The sequence below is a fragment of the Apteryx mantelli genome, chromosome 9 (assembly GCF_036417845.1).
Source record: "Apteryx mantelli isolate bAptMan1 chromosome 9, bAptMan1.hap1, whole genome shotgun sequence".
Taxonomy (NCBI): Eukaryota; Metazoa; Chordata; class Aves; order Apterygiformes; family Apterygidae; genus Apteryx; species Apteryx mantelli.
In genome coordinates, this window is record NC_089986.1 from 16,701,671 (window position 1) to 16,713,815 (window position 12,145).

The following is a 12,145-nucleotide window of genomic DNA, read 5'->3' on the forward strand; positions in this document are numbered from 1 at the left end:
ACTTTCTCTTTCTTCCCCTTTTTCCTTTGGTGTCATCATTAACCTTATCTCACCAAAATCTTTTTCTGACATTTCAACTTTTTCATGGTTATGATTATTAATTTACATTTTACTTGTTTAAACTCATTCTATTTCTTCCCCTTATGCAGTGAAAATTGCTGTAGAGTCCATTAAAATCCCTCAGCTAATTCCTGGTGGGTTCTGGCAGTCTGTGCAAGTCGTAGTTGATAGGGTAGCATTTCCTGAGGATAAATAATCCCGATGTCCTTTCTTCTTTTGGAAACTGACAGCTTCCATCAACTAGTAGAGACCGCTTGAAAATTTTGAACAGGAATTTCAAATGGAAAAATAGTCCAGTTTGCCTGGCTTGTTTTAGTAATTTAATGATATTTTACTCTATTGTTGCTATTCTTCCTCCAGGGACATAGTTGCAAAACCTCCGATTTCCTCCAGTCTGGAGGCTGGTAGGGAAATGATGATGTTCAAATGCTGCACCGTGTGAATCTTCACTTTACACAGGGAGTGATTTTCTGTACATGGGTGCTCTGAAGAAGAGAAAAAGCTGTTACTTCAAGTTAATGTCTGACTGTGAATAATTTAGTAACACTGATATTATTCTAGTTTTGTGAATATTTTATGATAAGCTTTGTGAAGAATCTGTAACTTCAACTGTAAGATCAGTGAGAAAAGCTGCTTCCACTTAGGTTTCTCTGTATATATATATATATATATATTGACTACTTTGTAGCTGCACTCTTATTCCTCACCTGGTGCAATACACACAGTCAATAAGAAATTAAAGACCCAAATTAATCATTATATTGCAGAATATTTTAGCTGAAAAATGTCTTGTGGAGAAATAGGTATCAGCAGTAGATTGATGGACATCCTTGATAATATTGGTCAAATCATTTAATTGTCAGTTATCTCATTTTTATCTGCAATAAAATGAAAATGGTGTGAGAGAGAAGTGAAATCTTCTTATGTAAGACTCCACCTGAGAATTTTGTTGTATTTTGACTATGGAGCTTATTTTAAATAGCTCCATAACAATGATCCAATTCTGTTTTCATCTTTAAGGTATTGTACTCTTTTTCCTATTACAAGAGCTGATCATTGATACTTCAAATGTATCTGCAGCTTGTAAATGCTTGAGAACAAAACCCAACCTGCCTATTCAGTGTTTATTGGCTAATATTTTATTCTCCGAGTCTGATTTCTCACTCTGGAGCTCTCTACTGTAAAGCTGAATTGAAATCTCATATTGCTTTGGGACTAAAGGGGTAAACTGTCAGAGGCTTACAGATGTGTGTGCAGATGTAGTAGTCTTGAGCTGTACAAAGTAGAACTACTGCTTGCATTTGCTCAGTGAAACAGAGTACTACTGACAGCCAGGTACAGTACTTTTACAGAGTATTTGCAGAAAGTTTCCTTTTTTGTTCAGAACATTTCTGTTGTGAAATGTTTTGAGACTATGAGCCACTGCGTGAAGAGGGAGGGGGAAAATCAGGTAGGGTTTTGAACTCAGCAGGAGCCAAAGTCAGGATCAGATGCTTCTGGCAGAGGCACCATCCTGCTTTTGGTGAGAGATGGGGGCCTGTGGGGGTCCCGGCTCGTGGTAATATTGTGCCTTCTCGCATATCAGAATTGGTTAGGTTGCAGCAGCCCTCCTGAAGCTCTTGAAGGGATGGGTGGATCTGCCACTCTGGGAGGCAAGGTCTTTTGTCCAGGGGTCCTCTGGCTCCAGTTAGATCCAAGCTCACCTGGGGATGCTGTTATCCACCCACCTGATTCTCTCTCAGCTGGCTGGTAGGGTCTTCTCCTCTTTACAGCAGGCAGTGCTGAGCTGCCCAGGGGGGAGCAGGAGATAAGGGCTCGTGCCCAGCCTGAGCTCAGCAGGGGCTGCAGTGACCATGAATTCCTTTCTCCCAAAGATTCAGCCCATCAGCTGAGGGAGGTATCTTGGATTTGGCAGCAGCTCCAGAGTCAGACCACTGTGCCATGCTTTTAGAAACCTACAAAGAGCAGAGGCTGTTCCCAGGTTGCTGCAAGGCGTTCCAGCTAGAGCTCTTTCTCCCAAGAACTGGCAACATGCCTGTCTTCTAACTAAGTGAGGGATAGTGCGGCAGCACACTGCTGCATGCCACGTCACTCAGAGAATAGTAAGGACCTCGAGAAACAATGACAAAAAGATCTTTTTAATAAACTGGCTGCCTTTAGCAGGTTTTATTTTCAAGGTCTCTGGTGCTAAGTAACAGCCTGAATAATATTTAAGCATAATTTAATAATGGTAAAAAAATCCCAAGATGTTTGTGTGTGTGCACGTGGGCACATATGACTAAAATAAAACTTTAAGCAATAGCCAGTGTGCCATGAGTGTGCCATCATCTATCTTAGTACCGAAAAATCAGTAAGTAGGAGGTTTTTTTGATGGTAAAATATTTGTCCTTTCAAGCAGTGCAGAAACTTTTCCAGTTAGGACATGCTGCTTTGCAGTTGAAACTGCTACCAACAATTTTCAGACATCTCTGTGGCATCTCCATGAAATCTAAAGGCCTGTTAAAAAGCTTCCTCTTGGTCAGAGAAGAGGTTCAACATGATCATTTTAGAATTCTGATGAAACACAAGTAAACCTATAAATCCAAATTCACTAAATTTCAGAGAAGTCTTCTTGTATTGCCAGCCCAGAGAGACTTATTGTAGCTTTAAGCAATGTTTGAAAGGACCAAAAAGGGACCACAGAAGCAATTTTGCTTTGCTGATCCAGTAGCAGGAGAGACTGTTTTAGGGAAGACAAAGCACCACCAATATCGGAACATCAGGAAGACCAGATACAGTATCTCTATTTGAGTACCATTTACTCACCTGCAGGAATCCCAATTAACTGGAATTACCACCCCAATTAAGCAGCAGTCCTTGCCATTAAGTATCATTAGGCTTAATTTGGTTCCCTGGGAAATGTCCCGATTAAGCGGATTTCATGATTAAGCACCTGTAATAAATGTTTTAGCTTACATCTAAAATTCTTTTTTATTTCATAGGGCCTGATCACTGGCACCTGAATAACAGCTAATATGCCAACTACTACTTTTGTCATTTTGTTTTATTAATTGCCCTGTGTGTACTAACTTCTTCTCTTGTCTTTGGAAAGTTTTTACAAGGAAATCTTTATATTTTTGCATAATAATTTTGTAATGTAAGTATATTCCTGTATATCTCACTACTGTTGCTCTCTGTCTGACAGCCTGATTAATATTTTGTCAGTATTTCTTAAAAGAGCAGCAAACCCCATATGAACATCAATCACGTTTTGAGGGAACACTCCCTTTGCTATACTCCAGAGGAAGATTAATTGGCTGGCCTTAAGTTTCTGCTTGGAGAAGAAATAACATTTCACGATCAGAAACAGGTATGGAAAACATCTCTACTACCAGACTGTTCAAATGAGCATGCATGAGGTCTCTCTTTAAAATGAGTCTGTGGCAGGCGAGCTGGGCTATAAGGAAGATCTCTTGACTGAGTCAGCTTTGAGGCTGAGATTAGGTCCACATTGCAGATGCCAGGAGAAAGTGGAGGTACTCAAGACAGCTGTAAATAAGAGACCAAAACCAATCCAGCCACAGCAAGCCTAATGCTTTGCTAGGGTAAATTTCTCATGCCTTCTGGAGGGATTAAACAACACAATGGGAAATAGAGTGGGGAAATCGTGGGGCTTAGTACTGCAAATACGTAAATATCTAACACCAACTGGAGGTAGTATGTCTGATATATGCGGCGTGTCAAGATGTGCAATTTACAAATACAGAAGACCAAGGTTCTTTGTAGTGTAAACTGACAACCCCATATGATCATGGTGCCAGATTTGAAAGAAGATTTGGCTTGAATAGCAGTAAGGGCAATGCATATTCCAAAGAAAAATGGTGTCGTTGGAAAGTGTCCATTTGTGGAGCCCAGAATTTTTTTTTTTTTTTTGGAAACATCTCTGGTTCAATGACCCTTCACTGAATCCAAGGCTAGGTTCCAAGAGATTCTCAGCAGGGTTTTTTTGGCCTCATGGCCAAGAGCAGATTACAATGACATTATAGTGAAAATTGTTAAATGATCATAAAACCTTACTTCTCTAAAGCAAGTGCCTAAGTTTTTTAAATTTACACATCTGATGATAAAAGAGAATATGTATGGATAAAATCTATTATAAATACTCAAAGAAAGAAACAGGAAAAAGGAAGTAGAGTTATTTCTCTAAGAGATTAAACTCAAATGGAATAGAATGGAATTGAATGAGGGACTCCTTTAATCATCTCTCTCTCTAATGGTAATCTATGACCAAGGAATCCTCCTTCTTGTGTATGAAAGATCAAGGGGTTTTAATCACAAAGTAATGATGGGAATATACATTAATTTGTAGGATCAGAAGGCACTGAAAATGTGGAAGGGCATACAAGTACTTCATGGTGTTACATACAGAGGGTTTAAATATCTTAACTCGTGCCGTGTACAGATTCTTTAAATGGACAGAAAAGTATAAAGAAGTCTTGTCAAGAAGGGCAGCACTCATAGAAAGCATTCTGAACAAAAACAAACGTGGCTTTGGTACCCTAAATGCAAAGGAACACACACACACACACACACACACACACACAAATAGAAACTCTTTTAAACATTTTAAATCGGGGGGGGGGGTTCCTCTCTCCCCCTCTTTTGCTCTCTTTTGTTCTGTCTCTTTTCCTCTCCCTCTTTTTTCCCCTTACTGGTATTCAGCAGCAGAAATCATACAAGAAATTTTGACACTTTCCGATAGATAATCCTGCAATTGCACTGGTCAGAGAAAAAATATTCAGATTTATAAATTGCTTAAAGTAGGTTTTCCTTTTGATGTTTGCATAACTTCCATAAATGTTAATGCTAGGTCTGGGCTTCAAAAGGAGAATATGCCTCTTGCTGTACTATAGAGTTAAGACATAAGAAACTTTAGGAAATGGAAAAACCCATCTGGTTCAGCAGTCCTGCTATTTATTTGTTTTTTGGAGCTGCAAAGAAAAGAGAGTATTAAATCTCTCCCATCTATATCACTTTACCTAGAGTTCCTGCTTACCAAAATCTAGATAAGTAAATCAAATTTCTTCTCCATTTTTTTTCTTGTTTGCCTTAATTTCTATACCAACTCCTGTACCCCAAACACTTATAAGTGTATGTAAAATAAAATGGGTCAATATTTCTCCTATGGACTTGCTTCTCAGTTGTTTACACTGATCATGTAATAGATTTGAGAGACAGATCACCAAAATCACCTGACCTTTTTTCTTCTAGTGGAATGAGTGCTTGGAGCATGCTAATTTAAGACTAATGGAGAGATAACAGTGAATAAGAGAGTTCCATGAAGAATTCTTTTGGACAGTCCTTTGTTTCATGGGTCTAGGTTCTATGAACATGTGCATCAATACCTAGAGCCTTGCAAAGAACTAGGAAGTGGTCAGATCCTACAGCTCTGATGAGCTTCAAGAACCAAATGTGGATGCCTTTTTGTTAAACCAAAATCTTAAAGCTAATAGCATGTCCTTCCTTCCTAGAAACTCAATTTTCTGAGAATGAAGAGCCCAATGCCGTATCAACCAGAGCTAAAGAGACAGGCTTGGCAGCTGTTGGAGCTGTGACCTGTACTCACATGGGTGAGAGCTGCAACAGGATGTTCTTTCATGAGGATCTCACAGGTAAGGGGAGTACCAACGTGGCTCAGAAGTGCAGAAAGCACTTCTTCGTTTTACTCTGCAGTAATATAAGTATTGACTGTGATGGTCTGGTTGTGGTGCCAAAATGCAGGGAATAAGCTTTTTATTGGATATGTGCTTCCTTCTTTAAGGCCACCTTTATGAAAAATGGAGCCATAAGAGACTAGCAGATATCTGCAAATTAAGGAAGATGTTGTAGGAGGGTTCGAGACTGGGAAGGCAGACATGAGGGAGGTTTCATACAACACTGCAAGTACTGGTAGTTCTAGTATGAAACGTGAGGTAGGACACACTGCACTGATTATGACAAACAGGATGCAAAACCTAGCAACTGAAAGTGTGTACACACCACTCAGTCTTGTGTAAAACAGTATGGAACAAAACTCCCCTGTCCTCCTAGTTCAAAATGACAGAGCAGCTTTTCATTTGCTTATGTCTCCTATCTGTTTTCTAGACCAGAGACTATTATTCAGTTATCTGCTTCCAAAGAGGAATTTGCTGATGTCTTCCAACAAAATCTGGTGTTGCAGTGTTATCCATAGCAGCTTCAAGAAGTGTAAATGAACTTGTAACAGTTTCAAAGATCATGCTTTGGTTTTGACTGCAGATGTATATAAATATTTCCAATTGACTGAACTCTTTAAGACACGATAAAATTCTCATGACAATTAAAGGTGAAGCTTTGAAATTATTTCCTTAGCTGAGGCTCATATCTTCTACTGAAGTGAGAGATGTTCCGTATGTATGGGGAAATGCAGAAGCAGGACCTTTAACTTGGACATTGCACCCTTAAAAACAGTACTGTAAAGCTGTCTAGACTGACTGAAAATAACCAGTAAAATATCTTGCCTGGAATAAATCAATATTTTGGCCTGTATGCTAAAAAATATTCTAATATTTCTAGTAAAATAACTGATGGGGGAATTCAAATATCCTAAAGAGCTCTATTAAACAGAGATTTGGCAGAATTCTACCATTAGTTATAGTCTGGCTGATTTCTGAGACCTAGATCTCTCCATGCACCTCTAATGAGATTTTGCACATTTGCCATGAATCAGGAGGAGATGAAAAAATTCATTTGATTTGTAAACAGAAGGTTTAGTGATCAGAAAGAACATTTTTACGTATAAATATTTTTGCTAAATGTTATTTATTAAGATGCTCTTAATTTCCTATTTTATTCTCATTGTTTGTTATAATACTTTAATAACGGTCTGAGTAGCATGATGTTAAAATGCTTGCATATATCTTCCCCCACCCCCTGCCACCAGTGAACTGATCTCAAACAATCGTTTGAATCACGAACAAGAGATCTCTTTATTATTGTTTGTGCTCTTTTGCATGATCAGAAGTCCTTCTGAGGAGAGAGCTGGTATCTGTGGAAAGCATCTGACTTCTAAACAGATTGTGGGTTAAAGGAGTCACTTGGACAATACAAATAAGTAGTCATTTATTATATGCTAATATAACAGGTTGACATAAAACCCATGACTTCAGTCAACTAGAAAATAATACTATAACAGAGGTACGTTTTTGAAGTTGCTGTTTAGCTTCATATAAGGGGAGAAAATCTCCTGTAGCTCAGATGGGCTTATTTGAAACCAAAGCTTTTGATGTTATAATGTGCAGTCTAAATTCATTAATCCCTCTGTTCAAAAAAAAAGTCTCTTAAATGAGTAATAAACATAATAATGAAAATAACTGCTAGGAAGAACATGAGTTACATCACACTTAGTGTTCCAGCTAAAGATGAAAATGAACTTTGGAAACACAGGTTACGCTAAATGAATTTAATTTGTGTTTTGATACAGAATGTTTAAACATGTTGTTATTTCTGGCACCAGGGCTGATAGCTATTAAATGAGAACATCTAAGAACATCAAAGGAACTGGACCTTTTATACTCTTCAGCACCCCCTTGGAGATGTTTATCTGGGCTGTTATCTGGATCCCATACAAGCATCGAACAATGTGCCAGTCTCACCAAGTTACTCTCTTTTCCCAAAAGTTCTGACGCATGCATTTCCTGCACAAATGTTCCATATTTTAGAGTTCACTACAAGTGCACAAATAAAAGTAGTTTGTACTAACAGACTTGACTGTAGATACTTGAAGTTTTTCTTCTATAAAGTATTTGAAATAGAAAAGAAAACTTCCTTCTGTTTGACTCAAACTAAGTTTCCAGATGTCAGGGTCAAAGGTTGGAGATAAAAGTATCAGGTTTTGGCCTACTCTAACTAGACTCCAGGCCCAAATGTGTGCAATCTTCCCTAGAGGGGGTTCCTTTTGTACTAGTTCAGTTTTCTTCTTTAGCCTCTCCCAGTAAGAGGTCCCATTCCATGCTGCTGAATTATGATACTCCATCTCAATCGTTAAGACACTTAAAACTTGTATTTACTGTTTAAAACTTGGCTGCAAGTCAAACCTTCTAAATATCTTTTTAAAACTTTTCCATTTTTGAAGGCTGTTAATTCTTTTCTTCCTGGAGCTGTGGTGACCATGCCTGGGTCCTCTCGGCTGACATTACAAGATTCTTGCTCCAGCTATGCCAATAGTGTGCAGTAAAACAAGAGGCCTTACAGTTTACACAAAGCCTCAGAAGATGTATAATAGCTAAATGATATTAGCCCTCATGTTCACTGGCTTTTTTTTTTTTTAACAGCCAAACCTCTTTGATTACCTGAGAGAAAAAATTAAAAGTGTTGCACAAATAAACAGAGGAGCCTGGAAATCTGTTGAGCCAGATATTTATTAATATAAGTGTTAAGGTTTAAAACAATTAATCTTTTCAGCCTCCATTTTATTATAGGTGTTGGAGTTCCAATCTAACCCCTGCCTCGTCACAAGGTCAATACTGTGGCTAAACTCTGAAGACCTACGGGTGTGAAGAAAGCCCCAGTGCAACTCAGCGGCAGCTGATGTTGGACCCAAGAGACCACAGAGACTCCCTTCCTTCCTACGCTCCTTCTCCACAGGGGAAAAACGTACCAGTTGGTTACAAATCTGATTTCTCCACTCATTCACCTCCTCTGTGCCTCCCTAGGCGTCTGCATTCCCATGTGGCACACAAATGTGCACGTTCCCCACACCTTCCCCAGAAATGCTGTTCTGTCTCTGTTCATGGAAGCATGCCAGTTCATCTGCATTTGGCAAAGAAGGCAGAACAGAATTTGAGAAGTGACCAGCACCATGGCAGTCAGCATATATTTTGAAGAGACCAGATCTTCAAGTATAAAGGCATTAAGACTTGAGGTGGTTGTAGAGCCGAGCTTTTGCTCCCATGACCTATGTTGAATCACTCTAGTGCACTAAGCAGGAAACAAAAGTAGATCCTCCCTAGGTACTAGAGGAGTAACTAATAAAACCGCTAAGGATAATTGAACTGACACTTGCAGATGGAAAACTAAGGTAAGGTAGTAAAAGTTACATGATGTAACCTAGAGCCACTATTTACATTGGAAGAAAGGTTCACGTCTAAGTGCCAATTTCTACCTTAGCACAGGAAAGCACTTCAGGATATCACAAAAAGCAGAGACAGAAAGCACCTTTTAGGTTGCCAAGTTCATTCCCTTGCCAGTGTTGGGTTTTCCCCATGTGTATTGTGCAGTGCTTTGTACTGTCTGGTTTTAAATAATTCAGACAATAGGATCTTGACTACTTCCTCTGGATGGTAATGCCACAAGCAGTTTGAAAGGCTGCATTTCCATGACAGGAAAAATAGGGAAGTGAGATGCCTGCTAGGTTTGGAAGGCAGGAAAAAAGAGGTAGTAAGAGAGTCTACAAGTTGTGGCAGTGAGGAAACAGAGGCCTCTTTTTGGAAGCCCTTTCTCTGGCAAGAAGGACTTTGCATGAGGGCAGTGGCACAGAAAGCCAAATGAACAATGAAATCAGTGAATGAAATGGCTGCTGACAGAACAGGAACTTTTAAGGAAACTTCACAAATGGGAGATCTAGTGTGGTTTCAGGGCAGTAATCACTAACAAGCTGGTGTAGTTGCAGAGATAGGAGATGGTAGACAAGCCACTGTCACAGTGAGACTGTGACAAAGATGAACTCAAGGAGACAAGAAAAGGCCAGGCGTATAGGAATGAGAAAAATCTCCCTAGTAAAATCCTGGGGTCAGGATGTGCTGGAGTCTTGCTGGTAGTAAAGCAGCAGTAGCTGCAAACTGGGGCAGACAAGAAAGTCTGGGCTGGATGAGACACAGATTAGGAAGAAGGTAGACAGCTCCATGATGATGCTGAGCAATATTTGGTGTACTGTACATGCATTGAGGTCAGTAAACAGGATTATTGTAGGAAATTATTTTGACACTGCTAAAGCAGGGAGAAGAGAGTTCTTGACCATATTGCTCTGCAGCAGATGCACAATCAGTTGCTGAGTGTTATGTATCTGTTGTCTTTATGATGGTATGTTAATTTTGACAATGGTGCTCAAGTTCTAGCCGCTTTTGCTGTTGCTGTTTTATACTTGCTTCTTTATTTTTATTCATATATTATTATACTTTATTTGCTTTTGGTGGCTTTTCTTCTGGTTAATTTGGTTTTAGTTTTAAGTGAACCCACAGTATAGTAAATAGTCACAGTTGTTTACCTGTGATCTTTTGACTGAATTTTCTTTTCCTTGATTTAGTCAAGTCATTATAACTTATTTAATCTCCTGCCCCTTCTGAAATTAAACAACTTTTCTTCCTACTCAGTATTTATGCTTGTCAACTACTTACTGGCTAACCCCATTGGATAAAATGCCACCTTGACCTTTGCAAGCCCCTGAACTTGGATCCAGTGGAAGCTTTTTGAAGTTAGAGGAGGTCCAATTCAAAGCTGCATGGTTCCCTGCTTTTGCCCACCAGTATACTCAATAAGGACTTAAAGAAGTAAAGGAATATGAATCAGAGAGCTCAGGAGAAGTTCAGAAATTAAGGTACACTCTTTCCTGGATCTTGTCTGAAGGAGCAGTTCAGTACAATGCTGCCACTGCTGCCAGCACTGCATATTACATGAGTTAAACCGTGCTTCATACCTTTCAAGCTAATGAGGTCAAACGTATGCATGCCTCCAGTAGCATTTTAAAAATTAACTTGGAGCTTTTGAAAATGTTAGCTCTTTTTCTGTTTGCTTGTTGGTTTTAATTTCTTTCTAGGGTCCATATTAAAATATTTTAGAATGCAGTATCTATTTTGCTATCAAGTTTCATAAGCTTTGTCTCTTCCATATTCTTGTTTTCTAAGGTCAGTTTTCAGTCTGTTATTAAATATTCCTGCCAATCATTATATTCTTCTCCTCATATATCGTTGTTAGGACAGATATTTCAAAGCAGGCAGGCTCTGACAACTACCTGACAACTCAGGGTGAATATAAGATAGAGCAAAACTCGTATTTAGAGTAAAAAAATGAAATATTTAGGATTCAACAATCCAAAAGAGGAGCCATGTGTCAGGTCAGAGAGAAGCTGAATTATATGTGTGGAAGGATTTTGCTGGGCAGTTTGACAGGAGTGTGCCTGCGAGTAGCAGGGCCCAGGGGCAGCAAGAGAACAGGATGAAAAGCCAAATCGTTACCCAGAGAATCACTGCTAACGTTGCCCTGGGACAGAGCAAAGACAGAGAGCGAGAAGCGAGAGTGATTTGAGCTGAGTGCTGGCTAGGAAAAGCTTGGATCTGCGAACAAAGAAACCCCTTGCTGTTTGATTCCCGCTCTGCTTGCGCTTTGATTGTGTCGGGGACTGGAGGTGATGTGATTTACCTAACAGTCTTGGTTTTGCATTTGGTGGTTTGCACAGTTACACTTTTTAAATAAAAGGGCTTTATGTAAGGTGTTCTGCTGTTTTTTCAGGCTAAGCTTGCATATTGCTGAGAAAATGTGTTATGGTTTCCCGTTTTCTCTCTCCCTTTTTTGTCTCCTCTGCTTCCAGTGGACTTTGAGCCTGTAAAACTTCCAAGGAACTGGACTAGAGTCAGACCCTGACAAAAGGCAGAAGAAATATCTCAGTGATTGGTATTATTAAATTACTATGAGCCAATAATGATTCATCTCAGGGTGTGTTTATTGGTTTTTGTTAATAACTACTGTTATTTTCTTTAAAGTGCCCCCAAAAAACTGATGCAGTAAAATTTCCTGGGCAGCAAAATATTTTCTGGCCTGAAGACGACCTGAAATGGGGAAATGCCCTTTTTAATCCTTTCTTTCTTCTGTGCCACATCTTTTATGTAGCTTTAAAGTAGGTTAAATATAACTGAATATAGTTGGCTATAAGAGAGCCAATGAATACTTTAAAAGAAAACCCACTGTTTGATCACCTCAAATAGAATAAAGCAGAAATACATTCAGCAAAGCCTTTCTGCAGATTTGTTTTTGTTTTTAAAGGCACATATTTTCCTAGTTTGTTTGTAAAAGAAACGAACAGAGTGTTCCAGAT

The 12,145-nt window shown here is 39.1% G+C and overlaps 1 long non-coding RNA gene across 1 annotated transcript; it reads left to right on the top strand.

Moving 5' to 3' along the window:
• The first annotated feature begins 3,269 nt into the window (after window positions 1–3,269).
• LOC106485821 (uncharacterized) lies at window positions 3,270–10,422 on the top strand. The gene is made up of 3 exons (XR_001292790.2): window positions 3,270–3,409; window positions 5,571–5,711; window positions 8,538–10,422. It is a non-coding gene; the product is annotated as an uncharacterized lncRNA (long non-coding RNA).
• The last annotated feature ends 1,723 nt before the right edge of the window (window positions 10,423–12,145 follow it).